This window comes from Ictidomys tridecemlineatus, chromosome 1, assembly GCF_052094955.1.
Source record: "Ictidomys tridecemlineatus isolate mIctTri1 chromosome 1, mIctTri1.hap1, whole genome shotgun sequence".
Taxonomy (NCBI): domain Eukaryota; kingdom Metazoa; phylum Chordata; class Mammalia; order Rodentia; family Sciuridae; genus Ictidomys; species Ictidomys tridecemlineatus.
The window spans coordinates 41,931,103-41,955,453 of NC_135477.1; the positions used below are offsets into that span (position 1 = coordinate 41,931,103).

Genomic DNA, 24,351 nt, shown 5'->3' on the forward strand with positions numbered 1-24,351 from the left:
TCCCAGAGCAATGGAGTCAGATGACTGTGGACAGAATCTCTGAAAGTGTGAGCCCAAAATAAACGTTTTCTCCTCTCAGTTGTTCTGATCAGGTATTTTAGTCACAGTGATGAATAACTAATGAACACAAACTTCCTTCCATTTCCACCACTATTATTTTTGTCCAGGAGATAATCATCTTGTGTGGATAACTGAAATCGCTTCTTAGGCACAGGTTTTCTGTTGATGTCCAACAATGCATTTAAAGAAACCAGATATTCTTTAAAATGCAAATCATATGTGAAACCTCTTTCACTCAAAGTTCTCCAATGCCCTATTATCATAGTGAGGATAAAACTGGGAATCCTGTACCATGACTTTGACCCAGCCTCATCTCATAAACAAGCTCCTTGGTCTCTGGAATCCAGCCTCTCAGGACATCCCCTGCCTCAGTGCACTTGAACTTGGAGCTGTCGAGCATGATGTTTCTTTGTCTAAAGTGCTCCTCCCACAGATTTTTAACCTGTCTTGCTCTTTAGCATCACTCAATTCTCAGATTACAATTTACTTTGTTTTCTATTATGTTTTTCACCAGGTTAAGTGACTATTTATTTATTCACTTAGCTGTGCCTGGTGAAATACCTGGCAGACTGTCAGTGCTTATCAATATTTATTGAGTGTATAAATGAGTGAGGAAATGAATGACTAAACAATATGCCTTATTCACTGCATCATACCACTTCTAAATACCTGTATAGAGGACATGAAGTAACAATGAGTACAAACTTTTTCAAAATTTATAAATGTTGGGGATTTTAACACAAAACATCAACTCATATTTTATTCCTAAATCACACTTCCTAAATCAGCCTTTTCAGTGATGCCTCAGATCCTTAGAACTGTATGAAAAAGAATGTTATGAGTCTGGAACCAAAATACCTTTCTAGATTAAATGACTTAAAAATTCTCCATTATTATACATGTTAAAATTTAATCCAAATGGATAGTAAACCATTCCTCCAACTTCATAAGAATAACTACTTCATCTGAAGGAAACCCTTCAATCTCCCAGAAGCAAATCTAGAAACGCATATTCTGCAAAAGCAATAGGAAATTTTCTCCTCTTATCTAAATCCAGTCCCTCCACAGTTGCTCTGAATCCATCTTCTCTTTTGTTGTCAGAGAGTTCATTTCTCTATGATATTTTTATCCATTTCTAATTTTTAAAAACAGATTTACTGAGGTATAATTCATCTAGAGTAAAATTACACCTGTTTTGAAAGTGCATCTGTGAAATCATTAACACTTTAAAGATGGTCAACATGTCGACCACTCTAAAACCTTCCTCAACCACCACTTCCCCACACTCCACAGTGGCTGTAGGCAACTGAAAATATCCTTTGGATCTTTGTCCTTTTCGTTTTTGTTTTCCAGAATTTTATATGAATCAAGTCATATAGGATGTATCCTTCCATGTATAGCTGCTTTCACTCACTGTAGCTCTTTTGAGGTTTAATCACAATGCTTCTTGTTATTATTGAGTAGCATTCTTTTGGATAGATGTGCTGCACTTTGTCTATCCATTCACCTCTTGATGAAATGCAGGTTATCTTGAATTTTTGGCTATTACAAATAAAGCATCTGTGAGTATTTATGTATAAATACTTATGTAAGTCCATAGGTTTAAATGATTGAAGGTAAATATCAGAAAATAGAATGGCTAGATCTTATGACAAGTCTACATTTAAATGCGTAAGATACTGCCAAACTATTTTCCACATTTTCCAAAATGTTTTCCAAATGTTTTATAGTTCAACCTCCAATGTCCAAGAATTCAAATTTCTATATATTCTCCCAACAATCAGATCAGTCTTAAAAGAGATTAGTCAGGGTTGATTTTTTTATTCAGAAAAGAATACATAAGCCATTATAATTGGTCAGAGTAGTAGTAGTAGTATCCCATTTTTTCATTTGAATTTCTTTATCAATTAATAATATTGAATACCTCTTTATATGTCTATTTGCCACCCATCTATCTTCATCGATGATGTGTTTGTTCAAATATTTTCCCCCATCTTTTAAAATGAGTTGTTTTCTTATTGAATTTTAATAGTTCACTAAATATTCTAGCTATATGTCCTTTGTTATTTCAGAAATATGATTTGTAATCATTTTTATTTCACTTGGATATTTCACAAGGATCTCAACTTTTAAAAAAATCCAAAATTTGGGGCTGGAGTTGTGGCTCAGTGGTAGAGTGCTTGCTTTGCACATGCGAGACCCTGGGTTTCATTCTCAACACCACATAAAAATAAATAAATAGTAAAGGTATTGTGTCCAACTACAATGAAAAAATAAATATCTAAAAAAATCCAAAATTTCATAAACTCTTCCTAATGCTATTTTTATTACCTTTTTTCTCAGGCATTTATCAATGGCCCCAGCTTCCTGTCTGCCTTTCTTCTCCTTCCACCACATTCTGTCTGAACTCCTCTGTTCTCCTCTGTCCCAGCACTACCCCCCTCCTTCTTTTTTAAACTACAGCTTTGTCCACTTCAGTTATCTTCATGAATGTGGTTTTTATTGTTGTTTTCTCCAATCCAGTCCCCGTGGCAGCTGATGTCCTTGAACATGCCTGTGTCCCTGCTTTAATGATCACATGCCTGTCTCACAGGGACTGTTTTAGTCAGTATTTTCACTGCTGTGACTATCAGACCCAACCAGCACAACTGTAGAGGAGGAAAAGTTTATTTGAGGGCTCATAGTTTCAGAGGTCTTAGTCCTTAGACGAGAGACTCCATTCCTTGGGACTCCAGGTGAGGCTGAACATCATGGTGGAGTGCGTGGCAGAGGGAAGCAGCTCACCTGAGATCAGGAAGCAGAGAGAGAGAGACTCCACTTTCCAGATACAAACATATACCCCAAAGCCACGCCCTAATTCCCACTGCCTCCAGCCACACCCTACCATTTCAGGTACCACTCAGTTAATCCCTATCAGGGGATTAATTCACTGATTGGATTAAGACTCTTACAACCCAATCATTTCCCCTCTGGACCTTCTTGCATTGTCTTACACATGAGGTTTTGGGGGACACCTCACATCCAAACCAAAGCAGGAACCCTTTCAATGACTTCCCATTACTATAAGGGTAAACTTAAAAATAAACACAACCTTTATCTTGACCTGTTAGACACATCATAACCTATCTCCTTACTACTGTATTCCCATCAAGCTGAACAACTTCTGACCCTCAAAAGCAGTATCCTTTTTCTCCTCCTCAACTTACAACAAATTGAAACATTTGCCAGGCTGCATCCTGCCTGTCTTAATGTCCTCGCTGGGGCATGACTCCATATGGCCACAGATCTTGTCTTGTCTATCTCTAGACTCCCAGAACCTGGCAAGTGCCTACCTCCACGTCAGCACAGCCACCTACAATCTCCCAGGCAAAGTCAATCTCATCCTTATCTATTATTCTCTGTGGTCATCTTTCTATAAAGGCAATTCTTGTGTGATTACACTTAGGTTTTCCACTACTGGAGGAGTTTTGCAAGGGTTCCTTCAATGGTTTGCCTGATCAATGAGACAGGATCCCTGGAAGTCCCTGACATACTACCTTCATGCACTTTATTTTACTTCTTTACCTAATTCCTTTCTTCCTTCTTGTACTCATAATAAATACAACAGATTTTTAAATTAATATCATCAATCGATTAGAAAGTGATGGATATTCTCCACTGAATACACAGTAACTATTAAATTTATATAAATATGTGCCTATGTACACTACAAACAGCTAAGGGGCTTTATGCATCTATATAATACATTTTCAATAAAAGTATATTATTCTTTAAAGTTCTCATGTACAGCACATGTGAGCATAGGCAGACACTTTTATATAAATAGTTAGATACATGTTACATTTCTAACCTATAAATATAATGTTCAGGGAGGGTGTGTATTATTTCTATATAACTATATATAGATGTGCATATAATACTGCATATATATAGCAGATTGTAAAAACTTTAGGATATAACGAGTTGCACCATAAAAATGGAATATTTTAAAAATAGAAATAGCATCTTTCCACTGAGGGAAAAGACTCACAAATAGTGGTTTCACAAACATACTGTGACAAGCTGAGGGTTTTCCTGTGTCGTCAAAGGACTCCAGGGCAGTTGATTTAAGGTTGCCTTTCTCAAAGTGTCACCCAAGGGCCAGTCGTACCAGAGTCCTTCTGTGTATGTCAAGCATGCAGTCTCCAGGACACCATCTCAAACCCACCACACCAGCATATGTGGGGGCTGAGTCTGCAAATCAGGATGTTTAATGAGCTTGACAGATGATTCTGTTGGATGCTGTATTCCAAGAATCCGTGGTCTAAGGCGCCCTGCTTGGGCAAACAGGCTCGTGTTGAAGAATGAGAAGCAAGATGGAGGAACAGCTGTGAGTGGGAAGTTGGAAATTGTGCGTGGGGAAGCACAGAAGGCTGGCTGCATGGTGGGTGCAGGATTCAACAGGGTGTGGGTGATTAAAGTGGGTCCTTGTTTCAATGAGGACCTTATGTTCTCCTTCAGGTTAAGGAAGCAAGACTCTCAGCTGTCTGTGTCTTCATTTCTCACTTCCTTTTCACTCCCCTCCTGTTCTTTGACCTTTCCTAAGCATTGCTTTCCACCACAACAGGCTCTGAATCTCCGCAGAGCTCTGAGCTGTCTTGCTCTCTTGTCCCTCTCAGCTTCTCAGAGCAGATCTGGACTCTGGATGAAGTGTGGAGTGGCAGTCACCACCCAATGTCTTGGGAAAAGACACCTCTGAAATCAGGTGACTACTGCTCTGGTGGGTCATCCGTGGTGAGAGGCACCATAGAGATCATTTATGCTAACACGGTGCCTTGTTTTAAGCAGAGCAAATAGCTTTAGGAAGCAATTTAAAAACTTCAAGATCAAAAAGCAACTTCACAGCTGATCTGCTTAGTATCCAAGTCGCGTCTCTCTCACTTGATCTTCCAGAAATCCATTGTAATACATCTTTAAGTGGAACAGTTGTCTATTATCCTCTGTAGGCACCACGCAAGTCATTTTCATGAATAAATGAGACATTAAATTATTAATTGATAAATGACCAGATGATGAATGAAAATATTTATGAAAAGAGAAAATTAAAAATAGGTTTCACAATCAGGTAGACATTGTACAGTTTCTGAACACTCAAATATAGGTAATAAACTGCATTTAAAAGAAAAGATATCTTTCTCTGTAACCTGTTACTTTATATTTCATAATATGTAATATACGCAACACTGAGTTCTAAAACACTTCCCATATAGGATCCCATTTGGCATGTTTAAAAAATGTGAACAGATATTTATAAATCTGTCCATACGTTTTAAAAACTGATGTTGTGAGATATTAAATTTTTTATATTTTATGCAGCTGACAATAAGCAAAATCAGGACATAAATTCAGACACAAATCCAGAAGTATTCAACTCTTCTATGGACAGTGAAGGAGGAAGATTTTACATTTAGAAGCCCTTCACAGAACATTTTTTAGAGACATAAATAGTCTCAATCTTGGAATATTATTTAAGCCAAATATATAGAAATGCTCCCAATGTTATATGCAAATAAATTAAATTAGCTAAACCAAGTGCAGTGGTGTATGCCCGTAATCACAGCAACTCAGAAGGCTGAGTCAGGAGGATGGTGAGTTCAAACCCAGCCTCAGCAACTGACTGAGGCCCTAAGCAACTCAGGAGACTGTCTCAAAATAAGAAATAAAAAGCACTGGGGAGCTGGCTCAGTGGTTAAGTGACCCTGGGTTCAATTCCTGGTACCAAAAAAAAAATCAAATTAACTACATTATTTTGTAAGTACCACTAAAATTGAAGAAAAATAAGTAAAGATAAATATGAAAAGAAACAGTGCTGTTAAAGACTAGAATCCATGGTGATCTGGTGGATTTTTCTCTTAACAAACACCTGGCCCCACCATCAGCTCATGCATCTCTTCCACTATTTCAATTACAGCCCTTAATTCTATCCACACTAGAAAGCCCAAGAGTCCATCAGAAATAGGAGATGCTCCCCTTCATATATTTATTTAATTTCTAATTAATAATGTTAAATATTTTAATTAAAAATTAATGTATTTCATATGGAATATGCACAAAAACATCTTTAAATAACACTTCAGAGTTGTATATAGTAATTTTTAGCACATCATTTGGGCTACAATGGAGTCTTCAGGAAAAACATTAATTTCAGAGGTGGCATGTTATTCCTTCACTTGATTATTCCTTCACATGACTATTCCATAATTAATTATCAATTGTTAGTGACAAATTATTTTATAAATAAGGTTATATTGAGGATCTTTACATATGAATAACATATCTGTATTTGTGGCTATTTTTTCATGGTATATGTTTATAAAAATATTTTAAATTCCTACTTCTATAGGCTAAATCTAAAAATATTTGTGCATTGACTGGGCATTTCTTTTTAACAAGCTACTGAAACATAGTGGTTATAATAGTGTATATATATTTTATGATGATTTAATTTTAAGCCAAAATAAAGATGAATTTGAGAAAAAGACAACAGTTTACTGTAAACTTAATCATTTGAGAGAAAAATTGCCACCACATTTTGACTGTTAAATATTTATTGGAATAAGCTAGTATGACGCCTAGTACCCAAAAAGCAGCAACTGGTCTAGCTGATGATATTCTTTCCCCTATCTTAATAAGCATTAGAATAGAATTTATTTGCATTCACCTGGCAAAGTCAACAGGACTTCATTCTCTTGCCAGAAGATAATATGAATTCCTTGGCTAGGTGCCACTGTTTAGGTTGCAAGCTTTTCACATTTCAACTGTGTCTCAAGTGTGCATAATGTATTTATCTACCATATTAATGACAAGTTGCTAGGACCTACAGAGTAGTAGTAATAAATTCTGTAGATGTTTTGGTAAGATGCACATGGTTGCAGCATAAAAAATTAGTTTTAAAAAATGAAAAGGATTATCATGTCAATAAAATTTCACTCAACCCAGTAGTTTGGGTATCTCAATAGATATCTCCACATAGTGCAGAAAAGGCAACACACAACCAATGTGAGTTCATCTTCTAATTAATTGATCAGGTGACCTCCAGAGCTTCCACTTTCTATTTGATGTATTAATTTTCTACTTCTGCATAACAAATTAGCTCGAAAGTGAGGAGCCTAAAACAATAAAAATTTATCCTTGTTTGTGTGGATCAGGAATCTGGGAGCACCTTTCTTAAGTCCTTTGGTTCAGGATCTCTCATAAGGGGACAATCAAGGTTTTTGCTGGGACCACAAAGGTCAGGTTGGGGAGAATTTACTGAAAAAAAAAAAAAAAAAGCTCATTATGAGGCTATTTGCAGGCCTCAGAAGATTCTATTCCAAGTTCACTGTCTATTGACAATGTGGGCTTCTCCAGGAATCTGCTCACATATGGAAGCAAGCTTCCCCCAGAAGGGACAGGGAGAGAAAAAGAGGGAGAGAGAGAAAACACACACACACACACACATAAATATATGTGTGTGTGTGTGTGTGTATGTATATATATGTGTGTGTGTGTATGTGTGTATATATATGTATATGTGTGTGTGTGTGTGTGTGTGTATTATGGCTCCTTTGACCTTAACCCTGGAAGTGACAACTCATTACTTTTGTTTGTCTTTTACCCCCTTAGCTTCAAAGTGAATATTTAGAGAATTCCATATGGAAGTGAGTAAAAACTAGGAGTCAGAGTTTATTAGAAGCTACTTTAGAGGTTTACTATCACTTTGGTGCTAAGCAAAAGAAAGCCTCTGGTTAGTCCAGCCTACTTGACAAGAAATTTCATCTCTCAATTCATAAGACCTACTCTATTAATAGGCTCAGAGAACCTGAGTCAGATCAAGATGGTGCATGTGACTTGCAGCCAATCTCAATAACATCAATAGGAGTCACAGAGTGTGCCTAACCAAGACTGTGGGACAAAGTTATGTCATCTCTCATAATTAACAATTCTCCTTTTGTTCAGTAGTTCTGAAATTTAGACTGGGTTTTCTATTGGGTTTGTCAATCAGACAGAACAAACACAAGATTTGAGCATGCACTACAAACTACTCATCATGAACTTGAAGTTGATTCAAGTAGAAATAAAGTTAGGAGGAACCATCAGCCCTCTTCACATAGTAGACATAAATAATGTATTGAAGACTGTGAACCGATAAGGCCAGAAGGCATAATTAAGTTGACAAGCTTATTTACATTCTTGAAGTTTCCGCTGCACTGCCTTTCCTCACTCTAGCCACAGTGAAGGTCCCAAGAAAATATGCTTCTGATCAGTTTTCTTAGAATAAAAAAATTGAGCCCACTTTGCCAACAGCTCTACACTAGAGTCAGCAAACATTTTCTGCAAAGGGCTGGGATAAATATTTTGAGTATTGCAGGCCATTTATAATCTGTCACACATTCTTTGTTTCGCTATGATTTGTCATTTATATCACCTTTTAAATTTAAAAATCATTCCTAGTTTATAGGTGATACAAAATAATCCACAGGTCAAAGTTTTCAATGGCTGCTATTTTTCAATTCATGATGTTCAACATAACATGCTAGATCTATCAGAAGTGATTGCTGTCATTAGCGCTTCATTTATTGAAGAGTTGTGAGGACATTATGGATGTTCAGTGAGTTAAATCTGATGGTACATTGTTTTTTCTTCTTCCCCTTAGACGGAGAGATGACTTGAGACAAGAATCCACATTAATTCATAAGCAGTGGTGGTGTGTTCAGATTGTAAAATTCATGGAAAGAGCAAGACATGAATGATTACAAAAGAGAGATGAAGCAGAATCTCTTAGAACTGTTCTACAGAGCAAAACCACCTGCTCCTATGACAGTCCCAATGCAGTAGTGTGCTATCTGAATGTTGATCAGTCTTCTTCCTCAGCTATTTCAGTGATTCTCAACAGACTCAGAAACAAACAGCATGGCTCAACAGTATAGACATTCTCTCATCAGCCTTCTCTGCCTTCAATACATTATTTATGTCTACTTGGTGAAGAGGGGCTGCTGGTTCCTCCTAACTTTATTTTACTTAAATCAACTCCAAGTTCATGATGAGTATTTTGTAGAGCATAAGAAATATGCTTTCTTATTTCTTAGAATAAAAGAAATTGAGCCCAATAAGAAAGCATATCTTGAGCTCTGTATTATTTTCTATGGCTGCTATAACAACGTTCCATAATCTTGATATCTTTAAACAATAAAAATCTATTCTCTTGCAGCTCTGGAGGACAGAGTTTGAAATCTATTTCATTTGACTATTTCAAGGACTTAGGGGAAAATGTGTCCCTTACCTCTACCAACTTCTGGCACTACTGGCATTCCTTGGCCTGTGGGTGCATCCCTCCAATTTCCATCTCCATGGTAACACTCCATTCTCCTCCTTCATGTGTGTTAATTCTCTCTTCCATCCTCTTCTAAAGATACTTGTGACCACACTTAGAAACTAAAATAATGTAGGAGAATGGCTCTAACTCAAGAGCTCAACCTCATCACATCCTAAAAGAGCCCTTTCCTATATAAGATAATAGTCACAGGTCTCAGATATCAGGACTTGATGCCATTGGAGGCCATCTTTTAGCCTACAAAAACAATCATTATGTGCAACACTCAGAAAGCCCAGTGTGCTTTAGAATAAGGATGATTTGATTGAAATTAGCCATTATTAAAATGTATATTAACTGTCATTTTGTATCCCAGCACCACAAAACAAAAACAAAACTCTGAATAGAACAAGAATGAAACTCAGGAATGGAACAAATATTTGCTAACATATACCTAGTAAGAGATTAATATTCAAACTATGTAGAAAACTCCTAAAACTAAAAAATTACAGCAAAAATAGTTGAAAATGGACAAAGAAGTTAAATAGAAATTTCTACAAAGAGTAAATAAAAAATGGTCATTAAGCCAGGTGCAGTGACACACACCTCTAATCCCAGAAGGTTGAGAGGCTGAGGCAGGGTGATCACAAGTTCAAAGCCAGACTCAGCAAAAGTGAAGACCTAAGCAACTCATTGAGACCCTGTCTCTAAATAAAATACAAATTAGGGCTATGAATGTTGCTCAGTGGTCAAGTGTCCCTGAGTTAAATCTCTTGTATTCTCTCCTCAAAAAAAAATGGCTATTAAGCACACAAGGAGATAGATGTTCAACATCTCTGTAAGACAAATGCAACTCAAGACTACAATGAAGATCACCTCACAACTATTAGGATGGCTATTACAAAATAAACTGAAAATAACAAGTGTGCAATTGAATGTGGAGAAATTGGAACCGTTGTTCTTAGTTAGTAAGAATATGAAGTAATATAGCTATTGTGTAAAGTAATATGACATTTTCTAAAATAGTTAAACATAAAATTACAACATGATCAAGCAATTTCACCTCTTAGCATATACCCAAAAGAACAGAAAGCAACATCTTGAAGAGATATTTACACTTCTGTGTTCATAGTAACATTATTTATGGTATCTAAAATATGGAAGCAACCCATATTCATCAGTGACTGAGTGGATAAGCAAAATGTGGTATATGCATATACACATGTATATATGCATATATGTATATAATATATATTTATACACATGATATGTTAATGCAATGTTATTCCTATTTAAAAATTCTAATCAAAGCTGCAAGATGCATGAATTTTCATGACATTATGCTAAGTGAATTAAACTGGTCACAATGGTACAAATAGTGTATGACTGACTTACTTACATGAAGTAATCAGAGTATTCAGGATCATAGAGCCAGAAAACAGAATGGTGGTTTCCCTAGGATAGGTAGAGGAAATGATTTATGAATATAAAGTTTCAATTTTGCAAGATGAAAAGAGATCTGGAGATGGATGGTTGCAATGGTTATTCAACAATATGAATGTACTTAAAAGATCACTGAATTTGTACACTAAAATTTCTTAAAAATAAATTTATACCATACCTTTAAAAATTGGAAAGAAATTTAAAGATATTCATTGAGCTAGATTTGGTTCTTGGAAGCTTCTTGTCTAGAATAATAAATCATGTACTGATTTATAAGTTTTGCCTATTTTTTGGCACAAATACCCTCAACAAAGCTGATATCAAGCTATCAGTGTGACATCACTGTATATTTTGTTGCCAAAGATATGTAGTACATCACCATTTTAGTATTTCCATCATTCAGATATAGCAAATAACACCCAAAGCTTAGATAACAGTAAAACTTAGATAAATTAGGCAGTGATGAGTTTTGAATATTTACTACTTTTGTAGTTAATACCATTTATGTAATCATAAGCACATATGAGTCAATTTTCGGGACTGAACTGAGGACTGAACTCAGGGGCACTCTAACACTGAGTCGCATCCCCAGCCCTATTTTGTATTGTATTTAGAGATAGGGTCTCACTGAGTTGCTAAGTGCCTCACTGTTGCTGAGGCTGACTTTGAACTTGAGATCCTCCTGTCTCAGCCTCTGGAGCCACCGGGGATTCCATGTGTGTGCCACTGCTTGCAGCACATATGACTCAATTTTTAATAATGACTCTGTTTAACAACTAGTTAACAAAATTTCTGAAAATTTAGCAAGATCTAATCTCCAAAGGCACAACCCCAAGAACACATTGCCTTTACCCAAGGATGTTGCTTTCAGTTCTTTGGGGCATGTACTCAGAGGTTAGTGTGGCTGACTAGCATAGAACTCGTCACCTTGACATATTCTGACATGCTACAAAATTTACAGACTGAAAAGTTGCCAGAAAACAGAAGAAGGAAGTCTAAAATGCTTCCACCTCACAAAGTCAATGCAAGGTCCTGGCCCAGGTTGGTGGTTCTGTTCTCTTTCTGGTAAGAGGGGTGTAGAGATCTCAGACATCAGTTCTTAGTTTCTCTTCTCTGCAGGAGAGACTCATCAACCTCATCAGAGGTGTGCACAGTCCTAGCCTCTTCCAGAACCACCCTCTCCATCATTTTCAATGTCTCCTTGTCTGGAGATTCCCTTCCTCCCCTCAGTGAAACCACCTCTGCCTGTAACAGCATCACCTTGAGAACACTTGCCTCTTAAAACTACACTTGGAAATGAAAGTTTAGAGGCTCATTTTCCAGATGCCTCGCCACTGCCGAGGCTGCCTTCTCTTCCTCCTCCTCCTCCTCCTCCTCCTCCTCCTCCTCCTCCTCCTCCTCCTCCTCCTCCTTCTCCTCCTCCTCCTCCTCCTTTCCCCTTACCCCCTTCACCCTGCCCTACATCTAGTCAGAGGACATTAGCTATAAAAGTTTTACTCTAAAATTGAAAGAAAAAATACATCAAAGTAAAGGAGACATTGTTTTCAGCCTTGTATTTAATTTCAATTTCTAAAACTGCCTAACAAAATGAGGTAAATTAGACTAAAATATGTATCAATGATAATGGTGAGTTCAGTCCATGTAGAGTTTTAAGAAAATCAGAAACTCAGTAGGAAAGTGCTAGTCATTTAAATTGATGATGTTTAAATTCAGAGTAAGTGGGAAAAATAGGGTTTTCAACTTAACCAATAAACAACTCCCCCTTTAAGATATCCTGTAAGTTGATTTTTTCTTGAGAGTCTAAAATTGTGTGGTCCTCAAGGACTCCTGAATCTCAAAAGATTAATAACTAGAAAAAAATTTCACATGGAATGAAGTTGGCCTAGATGAACCCTAACACTGTAACAAACTGTTATATCCAATGTAGCATACATTTGTTGGTATTGGCTGACATCTTTTCTCCTTCTTATAACAGTACCCTAGCTTCCTTCTGATAATAACTCAAGTCCACTGTTCATTGGATGATTTGACAAGATCCCAACTCTTCTATGATTAGAGAGTCTGTGTCATGTATTGGTCACCTAACATCTTTCAAATAACCCAATTTTGGGTGGTAGTTTCCTAGATTCAAATTATGCCTTCCTGGTAGAGCAGTCAGAACTCAACTTCCCCATGTCTCCTTGCTGCTAAGGTATAAATATGTCATGTGGGAATAATAGGTTGATTTACTTTCCATGATTTGAGCAAGAACAACATGATAAAGCAGTGGTTCATTATATTAGTCAGATTTCTATTGCTGTAGCAAAATACCTGAATGAAACATCTTAAAGGAAAAAGATTTATTTTGGTTGAAAGTTTCACAGGCTTCAGTCCATGGTCAGCTTTGCTCATTTGATTCTGGGCCTGTTTTGAGGTAGTAATCATGGAGGAAAGATGTGGCAGAACAGAACAAATCTGTTCACCTGATAAGGGCCAGAGTCTGGAGGACCAGGGCCAAGATAGGTTCTCCAAGGGTGCCACAGTCTGGCTGGGCACAAAATCACAAGCCACCACACACCTTGTAGATTCAAACAGCAACTCTTTATTCCCGAACTCATACCGGCACTCTACACAGGTTCTGGGGAAATCCATGTTCTGGGCCAAATCCATGTTCTGGGCCAAATCCACATTCTGAATCCCAAATACTCTCTGAATCCATGAGAACTCAACGGGAACTCAAGGAGCAGCGTGCCTGAGGCAGCAGGATACGCCCTATTCCCAGCAGGGTACACCTTAAACCTGGAACCGCCCTAAACCCAAGGAGCAGGATACTCCCTAAAACCTGATCCGCCCTAAACCCGGATCCACCCTGGTCCTTGAGCAGGGTCACCTTACTCAAGCATACATGCAATGTCACTGCAAATGACCTGGTCCAAAGGCAAGCCCATTTACACAATGGAGAGTCCTTCCTCTAAGCAACATGGGGTAGGCTGACAAGAAAATTTCGATGCGTCATTCCTACTTGGCAATGGCTCTCAGCATCTCCCCCCTTATGATTAATTAAACAACAAGCAATGTGCCTGGTAGGTTGTCCAATTCAACATATGGTTCTTACCTGTCATGGGAAAAACTGACCTCTAGGTGTCAGCTTCCTGTCTTAGATTGATACCACTGCAATTGGATCATACTCGTCACTGACTACCAGTCCAGCCTACAGCCATACTTGTGGATAGGCCTATGCACCAGTAGGGGGGCGAGGTTCTTTGCCTCACCTCTGTTGGCCCCCAAATTTTAGACCATCACTAGCAGAAGGGAGGAGGATACAGAAATGCCATGACACCAAGCCAATTGACGGCTCCTTTGGAAAAATTGCATCACTGGTGACACCATCAGCAAAGATATGCCAGCACTACCACAATTCGATGCACCAAAAGATAGTTCACAATGCATACAAGTGATATATAGTCCAGGCAAGTTCTGCAGGCAGTTCAAAGCAGAGGAGTCTATCAATATGTCCATTTCCTCCCAAAGTAAATCGAGTCCTTGATTGAGCATTACTTGTTGAGTTATATACATTGATGTATCAGTTTATACAGTTTACTGTGACAGCTATCATAGAAGCTGTAGTTTGGTTTTATCTTTGTTTTCACCAGCACTGGGATGGAGATGGGAATTCTGGCAATGATGATAAAGAGACATTATCCCTGGTTAATCACTGTCACAGATGTAAGAATAGCCAAGCTGGAGCTCTGGATATCAGCTGTTATGGATTTGAGTCAAATCATCTTCTTTTTGGTCTGTAGAAATTGCTTTAGTTGGTCTCTCTGGAATCCAATCGGCTGCTGTTCTCCCTGTGGAAAAACACAAACAGAACCCTGACTCCAGACAATCACTGGGTCAGGACCTTTCCATTGTCCTGTTAGAATATCTTTCCAAAGTACCTTAGGCTTAGGTACATATTTTGGACACATATGCCTTTCCGCAGCACTGATCCCTGATGAATCCAAATTTTAAAAGTTTAGAGTTATAAAGGGTTATTTTAAGTTTATCTTTGGGGGATAAATAACCCTTAAAGATCCTTTTAAATTTAAGTCTTTCAAAAGCATTCTGCCTTGGTTTTTAGAATTACTTTAGTCCTTTTAATTTTTTGATGTGGTTTTAAACCAATTTCCTTCTAGTTTATAATGTTTTCTAAATTGGCTCTTGTCTATAAATTTTAACACCCTCATCTGAGACTTCTAATTTCTGCACCAGCAGAAATTAAAGTTGATGGGTTTTTTTGAAAAAAATTACTAATAATCTCCTTGTTCTTCTATTTGAGGATTTGGCCCAGAACGTGGATTTTCCCAGAACCTGTGTAGAGTGCCGGTATGAGTTCGGGAATAAAGAGTTGCTGTTTGAATCTACAAGGTGTGTGGTGGCTCGTGATTTTGTGCCCAGCCAGACTTCGGCACAAGGGCACAACTCCAAGAACACATTTCCCATCTCCTACAGTTTCTGCCACCTCCTAATAATCCATTCAGCTATTAAATCAATCCTGAATGGATTAATACAGTGATGAGGCCCTTGTGATTTAATTACTTCCCCCAAAGCTCTGAACATTGCTGCATTAGAAAGGAAAACTTCCACACGTAAGTTTTGGGGAACACTTTATATCCAGTTCATAACGAACATAAATCGACTTTTGGGCTAAAGGAAAGAAGAGGTTCCCAGCTCTCAGGGGCAGCAAGTGCTGGTGGTGTGTTACCCAGAGTTCAGTGCAGCAGTGCCATGATTTCTCTAAGCCACACCAGCATTGGCTTCTTGCCTGGAATAGTGTTCATATAGTTGGAGCACATGCTTGATTCTTAACCTTCCAAATCTGAGTGTCTGATCATACTAGGGATTCTGTGAGATATTAATGTCCCCTATGAAATTCCTTTTCTCTGTGAGTTAACAAGGGTGGTTTGGTTTTGTAAGGAAGAACATTGGTTAAGACACTCGCTCTTATCAAGGGACAATAACATAACTCACATTATACCAACCAGACCTTCTCATTCCTGTGATTCCAAATCTGAAGTTTAATGTTGAAAAAAGGGTGAAAAAGAAAAACAAGAAAAAAAAAACAAAAAACCTTGAAGCTAGTTTATTCCCATGGCTTTGTTCTTATCATCTGGTTTCCTTCTACTTAAACTCCTAAACTGCCCTGACCCCAATGCATTTTCTGAATCCACTGTTCCAACGCATTCATTCTATTACATACCTATTTCTTATTTTAATAAATTCCTCTTTTAATTAATTTTGTCAGAGTTTGTTGTGTTATTAGAATGCTAACTGAGGGCTGGGATTGCAGCTCCATGGAAGAGCACTTGTCTAGCATGTGTGAGGCACTGGGTTCAATTCTCAGCACCACACACAAATAAATAAAATAAAGGTCCATCAACAACTAAAAAAATATTTTAAAAAGAATGATAACTAAAAAACTTTACAATAGTACTTGATAGGCATCTGCTATTAGAACAAAAGTATACACCCTATTTGATTTGATTTAACTAAGGTTGTAGACCAGAATGAATTTATCTACAGTAGGAAAAAAAATCAGTACAGTATTTGCCTCAGGGTGGAAGGGCTGGTCATTGACCTGAAATTGGAATAAGGGAACTTTCTGTGATGCCTGTTGTAGGTTGAATTGTGTTACCCAAAAAGATGGATTGGAATCTTTACCTGGTACCTGTAATGTGACCTTATTTGGAAAAATAATCATTGCAGATGTAATCAAGTAAAAATGTGGTCATTCTGGATTAGAGGAGATATTAAATCCAACAGTTTGTGTGTGTTTTATAAGAAGAGAGGAACACACAGATAAGAACACATAAAGACAGAGGCAGAGGGAAGTGATAGAGCTGCAAGCTAAGGAGCTGCCAGAAGCCAGGAAAAAGCAAAGAAGGCTTCTTCCCTCCAGCCCTCAGAGGGAGCAAGGCCCTGCTGGCTCCTTGATTTCAGACTTGTTGTCTCTTGAAGTTTGAAAGGATACATTTCTGTTGTTTTAAGCCACCAACACTGCAGGAAAAAGGCAGCCATAGGACAATAATATGACAGGAAAGTTTAATATTTTGATACAGTATTAGATTCCACTGGAGCATACGTTTCTCAAAACTTACCAAATGTATACTTATTTCCAATTCTTTGCATATAAATTTTGTGTTTCAAGAATATTATCAACAAATATGGAAACCTGTCAAATGATATATATGTTGGAATTTTTAGGACTTGAGATATAGTACCTGCAGCTTTCTTGAAATGATTTTAACTACAAGGTGGACTGACAGATGATTAGAAAAATAGATATTTAACTAATGATAGAACAAACTACTGATTTGTAGAGTCCAGACAATGAATGTATGGGTGTTCACTATAATTCTTTCAACTTGTCTATTTGAAAATATTCATAGTAAATGGACAAAAATAATAAACCCTCTTATGTATTATGGTCTGCATTTTTCTGCTTTTCTTTGAGAAATGCATAAAGTTTGCAATATTGAATGATGATGCATAATTTTTTGTTTCTTTTTTTTTTTACAGAAGAATGTACTTAGTATACTAAGCAAATATCTTGCTCCACAAAGAAGAACAAGAGAAAGAAGAGAGCATCTGTGAAACAGTAAAAACCACATACCCAGTGCTTCTGTTAACAGCAGGAGGAAGTGATGTTAGGAAAAATCTGATGTTAACTCTTGGTCAGAACCTGACCAAAATACTAATACTACTACTAATACTACCAATAATAATATGCTCAATGCTGTGGCATGTTTCTAAATAAATAGGATAAATATATGCAAGATTTTATACTAAAATATGGATTTAGTTAAGTGTCAAAATATGCATATTGTGTTCTTCCAATCTTCTGTGAAAACAGTGCTCTCCCAACTTGAGTGGCATTAACCCCTCAAACACACTTGTTTATTCTATTTTTTTTCCCTGAGAAAAATTGCCAGAAAGCATGGAGTTGTTGTATCTATTTCAGGTGACCCTGGTGCACCTGCCTCAACTGGCTCTTAAAGAAGTTGATCAGGAAACTCCTAAGTCTAAATTAAGAATTTTAAGTGGAGATGTCTGAATACTAAGGCAACCCACTCACAATCTACAACACAGACGTGTTTCCTGTGGTTGTGTAAAGAGTGTCTTCCTGTCCTTCGCAAATGAACAGTTCACATTTGACTGAGCTCAGCTAGGCAGAATCTACTTCTATGGCATAAAATAAAACTGTACTCTAAACATAAAGTGAAGAGTTTTCTTCAACTTTAAATGCATAAACTTACCTTGCAGCAATAACATCTTTCCAAGGAAGAATTTTCAGATTGAAGTTCAAGTTGTTTATACTTATATATTTTGCTTCTAAAAATGCTTGTGTGAAGATCTATATAGCTGTCATTTTCTTTGTGAATATTCATGCTTAATTATTTTATTTACAGAACCTCTTATCTTTTCATCCTGCATGATCTGAAGTCCTTATCTCTCTATTTTAGGCAAAGGAGGAAGAAGATACAGATAAATTCATGAGAGGAATAAAAATCCCCCCTCACCCTGAAGGGTCCAGTACAAAAAGAAACCACAGGAAGCACATGACATCTTATATTTGATTTCACAAAATGTGCAGGAATTAATTAAAAAGGATATGTTTATGTTGCAGCATGTGAGATAAAAGGCTAATGGGCTTTATAAAATTTTAATTTTGATAAGAAGCAAAAGTATGCTGGATACAATGAAATTCCAGAGTAAAGAGATAGTGTCACAGATCTTTATTCACTGAAAGTTATTGTATCAAAATAGATTTTCAACAAAAAAATGAAAAGAACATAGATATTCAGAAATTATGAATACAAGAAATGAATTGACAGAAACATATTAGGAGTAAGACATACTAGGCTTCGCTTAGCCTTCCATGTTTTGTAGGCAAAAAAAAATTATAAACGGGTGAGTGCCAAACATTACAAAAGAAAAATAAATCTATTACAAGTTAATTGTTGTAGTCCTAAAATGTCACAATAAACACTAGCAATATATCCTAAAGGAAACTACAAAATACTCCATGAACAAATAGGATCAATTCCAAGGCCCAGTTGCAAGGACCCTCTGCAAGGATGGTCCAATATTAGAATATTAATATCATTTTTCAAGAAAATACTTAAAGATATATCTTAGAAGTATATAGATGCATATAATAAGACCTCTAGTAACATCTAGTTTTATTCATGATTTTAAAAACATTAAACAATAATGCTCATTATAGCTCATAACTAACTTTTGTGAAGCCCATTATTGATCTTCTATTTTATGACCTCCCCACAGTTTTTCTTAGTAATATTGTGTTGTTTAAATCTGACCTTATTTGGGGCTGGGATGTAACTTAGTGTTAGAGCACATGCTTAGCATGCAAGAAAGAGGTACTTATGTTGCAGCTGGAGCCAATCCCAGCACCACAAACAACAAAAACAAAAATCTAGTTTATTGTTGTGGATTATGTTGCCACTCTTTTACTTCTAAATACTGAATACTTTGTCTCTTTTAAGGTAGTATCTCCCAGTACCACTTCCTGGTAACTACTAGCTCATGGTCCCCCAACATTATACTCTCAGCTGAACATCCCAGTGTGTGTTGGCCTTTATAATTATTCTTTTCTGCAATGTTCACTTATACTTCTAGTTAATTTTTTAAGCAAGTATTAGAATTATTGTTACTTAAAGTATCTATAATTGAGAATCAGAGCATAGACTGCTAGATATCATGGCCTAATTCACACAAATGATTTGATGTTTCCTAAAAATATTCTAATCACAATCACTGACAACTCAGTTTTTTTAATACCTAAATTATTATTCCTTTTTACTTTTATTATACCTTCTTTGATGTACAAATAATTAATCTTCACATATAGAACCTGGCAAGAAAATTATATTCAATAAATATTAAGTTGTGCAGAATGCTAATCTTTAGCTATTTTGACATATTTTATTAATCTGAAATTTTCTCAACTATTAAATATATATGCTACCATTTGATAAGACCATGTCTAGTTATTTTTACTTGGACTACATGTACTTAATTAATGAAATTATGCATCTATTTTGTAGTTAATTTTCCCAAAACTTACTTAAGATATGAGCTACTTTGTAAAAAAAAAAAAAGATATTATTATCAATGGTAAGAATATTTTCTTGCTTCATATACTCTTCCTAGTACTAATACCCTGTTCATGTTACACAGTTAATATATCACTGCATGTTTGTCAAACTTGAAAGAGATCTCCCATTTCCACTAAATTAGAGCCTCAAAAAATGTTCTTATAGTTTATTAACACCAGTTTAAAATGTCATTAACAGAAGTAACTCAATATTATTTTCATATAGGAAAGGTTTTTCATGTCATCCTCCTCCAAATAAAATTGTTTAAAATCATAAAATGTGAATGAGTTTGTAATATCTGAAAACATTCAGATAAAGTCTGTTTGCCCACAAACTTTTTCTTGCTACCAACAGCTAATTATCCTTAGGAAATCATGGGCTTAATTAAATGGTAGTAGACTACAAGGAAGCCACATAACAGTGAAATGCAAAACCACTCAGCGTTGACAGTTGTGTTATCACCATTCATATATGGTTGTCAGATTAGTGTCTTCTTGCTCTTCTTAAAATAAAGCGATTTTCAAAAGAAGAAGGATTTTGATGTAGCTTTTATTATATTAAAAGTATATTAAATTTTCAGTGAGTCAATCTCTTGCTTTAATGTTCTTCAAATATCAAATGAGGTAATGGAGCAGGATATTTAAGCGGAGATTTATTTACCTTTGGTGTCATTTTGTCATAATTTGATTTCAAACTCCATATAGAATTAATCAGATAATATACCTATACTGATTTTTAAAATGCCAAATTTATTAATTAAATCCTCATTACATTGTTAAAAAAACTATTATATTATTTAATACAATTAAATAACCTGAGTAATAAAAAATCCCTTTTCCAATTTAATTACAACTTATTTAAAGTGTGCTTCCTCAAAGAAAACAGTATTTAAATACAATGACATATTTACCCCTTTCATAAAAATTATAGTGAGAAAAAGATGAGACAGAAGATCTAGAGCTTCATCTGAGTCAGAACCTGACTTCAAATTCTACTGAGACAACATCTGTGATTGATGGTTTTTAATAGCACCAAAGCATTTCTTGAAACTTTTCTACTTAGTAGTAAATAGTAGAAACACATTCTATCTATCTGTAGCTATTGAGAGTAACATTGTTCTCATTTCATTTTGCCCATTTCCATTTAAAAATAAATTGTTCTATAATTATTTATAATAGAAATTGTTCTAAAATATATTGCATAGTTCCCTTTCTTCATTCCCTAATCTCTCAGGGTGACTACATCATCCTGAAACCCTTACCACATTCCAAGAATTTGGACCATATATTTGCCTTTCTTGTAAGAACTGTAATTCCACTTGATGAGATTCTTATCTTTTTTGTCCAATCTCCCCATCCTTCCCTATGCCCTCTCAACATCCCCCACTATATCCTAAACAACACACCTGCCAAGTAGACTCAGTATTTCTGGTTTTCTTTTATTAGGAGCCAATAGCAAAAGAGATAGGCTCTCAACTGGCTAAACATATCATGCAGACAGGACAGATGTCATTTTAGCAGATATTCCACTTTTTTCCTTGGGTCATGTTTTCTAGCTTTTAATTCTTTTTATAAATAATTTAAGATAAAATTTATAGACCACAAAATTCCTCCATTATGAATGTATAATTCAATGAAAATTAGTAAGCTTGTAGAATGATATGACCATCATCACTATAAAGTTTTAGAACATCCAAAACACTCCCCAAAAGTACCCTTGTGCCTGTTTGTAGTAAAGTCCTCTTCTTCCTGACTCCCCACCTCAGCCTAAGCCATTATGGATTTACATTTTCTGAAGATTCTTATGTAAGTAAAACAATACCATATACATTCTTCTTGTTTTCTTCACTTAGAGAAATGTTTTTGAAGTGCATCCATTTACCACAGGTACTAGTATTTTGTTCTCTTTTTATTGTTGAAGCTTGTCTCATTGTATGGACGGACCACAGATATTCACCCATACATCAGTTGTACGTTTAGATTATGTCTAGTTTGAGGCTATTATTAAAAATATTGCTCTGAACATTTGTGTACAAGTGTTTATGTGGATCTTTTTCCTGCCTTTGGGGGAACTAGAAGTGAAATTGCTGGACTCTGGGAAGTTTTAACTTTTGATGAAATACAAAACAAGGTTGTTGCTCAGTTTCTATACCATTGTACTTTTCAATTAACACCATGTGAAGGTTCTGTTTCCTCCACAACCTTACCACCACTTGGTGTTTCCTGTCCTTTTTATTGTAGCCTTTGTAGAGAATAAATAGTGGTATCTCCTTGTGGCTTTAATTGGTATTTCCCTAATGACTTATAATGGTGAGCATTTTTTTTCACATCCTTATTAGATATTTCCATATCTTCTTTACTAAAATGTTAAGTGGAATTTCTTGTCTTAATATTGAATCATGAGAATTTTTACATAATCTGGGTACAAGTCATTTATCAGAGGAATGATTTGTAGATGTCTTCTCCCATTTTGTGCTTTATCTTTTTATTCCTTAAAGTTTTTTAAAGAGATGCATTTTTGAATTTTGATTAAATTAAATTTACCAAATAGTTATTTTATAAGTCGTGTTTTTGTGTCTGAAATACTCTTTACCTAGAGCAAGGACATTATATTTTTTCCTATGACTTTAGGTGTCCTATCGCTTATATTTTACTCTATGATTTATTTTGAGTTAATTTTTGTGTATGATGTAAAGAACCTACGTAATTGTCAAGTGGATCCATTTGTTCCAGTATTATTAGTTAAAATTACTGTTATAGTTAAAGCTTTGTCCCAGGGTTTCATAAACTGACTTCCAGACCACTCACGTATAATCGAATCAAGTCTTTATTGAAGTACACCAGTGGCGGCTAACCAGAACATAAGGCTGTTCTCCTGATCAGCCCCAAACAATTGCAAGGGCACTCCTTATAAGCTTGAAAACCGCAAAAGGGATGTTGCGGGGGGGGGGGGGGGGGGGCGGGGGGGGCGGGGGGGGTCTAGCCAATGCAAGCAAGCCAGGTTACAGAAGCTGGACAGTGCAGTCAAGTGGAGGAAAGCCTAACCAATCACAGTTAGCCCAGTCACCCCAGTTACAGAAACAGAGCCCTGTTACCCTAATTACAAAAACAATACCCCATTAGGTACTTTTGTGTTCTTAAAGGTTTATATAGCAAAAGGAGAAGAGCATTTTGCCCCAGTCATGACTCTCCTACTTGGCATGGTTGTTTTACAGGATGAAGTCATAAAACAAAATGAAGTCACAATTGCTCCTACTATCACAGACTAACCTTTCCTTACTAAATTGTCTTAGCATTTTTGTTAAAAATCAAAAGCCATACATATAAGAATTCATTTCTGGATTCTTTATTTCATTGATTCCACATCCATCCTTGTACTAGTACCATACTCTTTTGATTACTTTGATTCCAGAGTATATTTTCAAGTGCTTTGAGTCCTCCAGTTTTCTTCTTCTTTTTCAAAACTGTTTTGTTGATTCTAGGTTCTTTGAATTTTCAAATAAATTTTATGATTTTTAACTTGTTAAATATTACAATAAACTTTCTAATGTTTTAATCATTAGACAGATTTCTACTTCCAGTATATCCAAGGTCATATTGACCCTCTGACTAAATAATCAGAATAGATATACATAACAACAGCAGTCAATATGTTGGACATCCTCTGGATGTGAGAAATGAATGATTTGAGCCTTTTTATTACCCAAAAATATTTCCTGGAAAATGTTTCCAAGTATAAAATGGGAGGGCCACCAGAAGAATTCCAGCCCACTCCCTGAGATGAGGAAATAGAGGCTGGGAACTTGGAAGGCCAAGACAACTAGACTTTATAGGACTAAGTAATAGTGAAAGAGTTTCTAGGAAGAAAACTCCAGAGATCTGTAGAAATTCCTTCTTTTGTATTCAGTGAATGCCACTGACTAGTTTTTGAAAATGGGGAAGTTAAACATGTCTCAGATTGATATATAAAGTCATATGCCCGTTCTGATACTTTTATGGATGCACAAAAATGACAACTTGTGGTGACATTCAAATGAAAATATTAAAATAAAAATATGTGTTAAGAATAAAAGCACAACTTTAGGTTTGTGATTTAATAAGACTTAGAAAGTAGAATGCAAAGGGAAAGTATATAAATTTGGAAAACATTCCTCGACTCATCTAAAAATACAAATGAAGCAGTGACAAGAAAAACATTTGTTGTCACACTTCCCACCATGAAAATTAACTGCTCATTAACCTTTGATGAATCTAGCTCTCCAAGGAATTTTTTTATGAATGCATAACTCATGCAGTGAATCTAACACCAATGATATATTTAATAACTAAGTGCAAAATGATTTCAATAGCCTGTGCTTACTCTTCCCATTCTAAAATT

At 36.0% G+C, this 24,351-nt stretch overlaps 1 long non-coding RNA gene across 1 annotated transcript in view; it reads right to left on the bottom strand.

The window, feature by feature from the left end:
• Positions 1-13,392: 13,392 nt before the first annotated feature.
• Positions 13,393-24,351, bottom strand: part of LOC144375190 (uncharacterized) — an 84,738-nt gene continuing 73,779 nt past the window's right edge. Inside the window, exon 5 of the long non-coding RNA XR_013434676.1 lies at positions 13,393-14,664. This is a non-coding gene — a long non-coding RNA (uncharacterized LOC144375190). The remainder of the gene's footprint in view (positions 14,665-24,351) is intronic.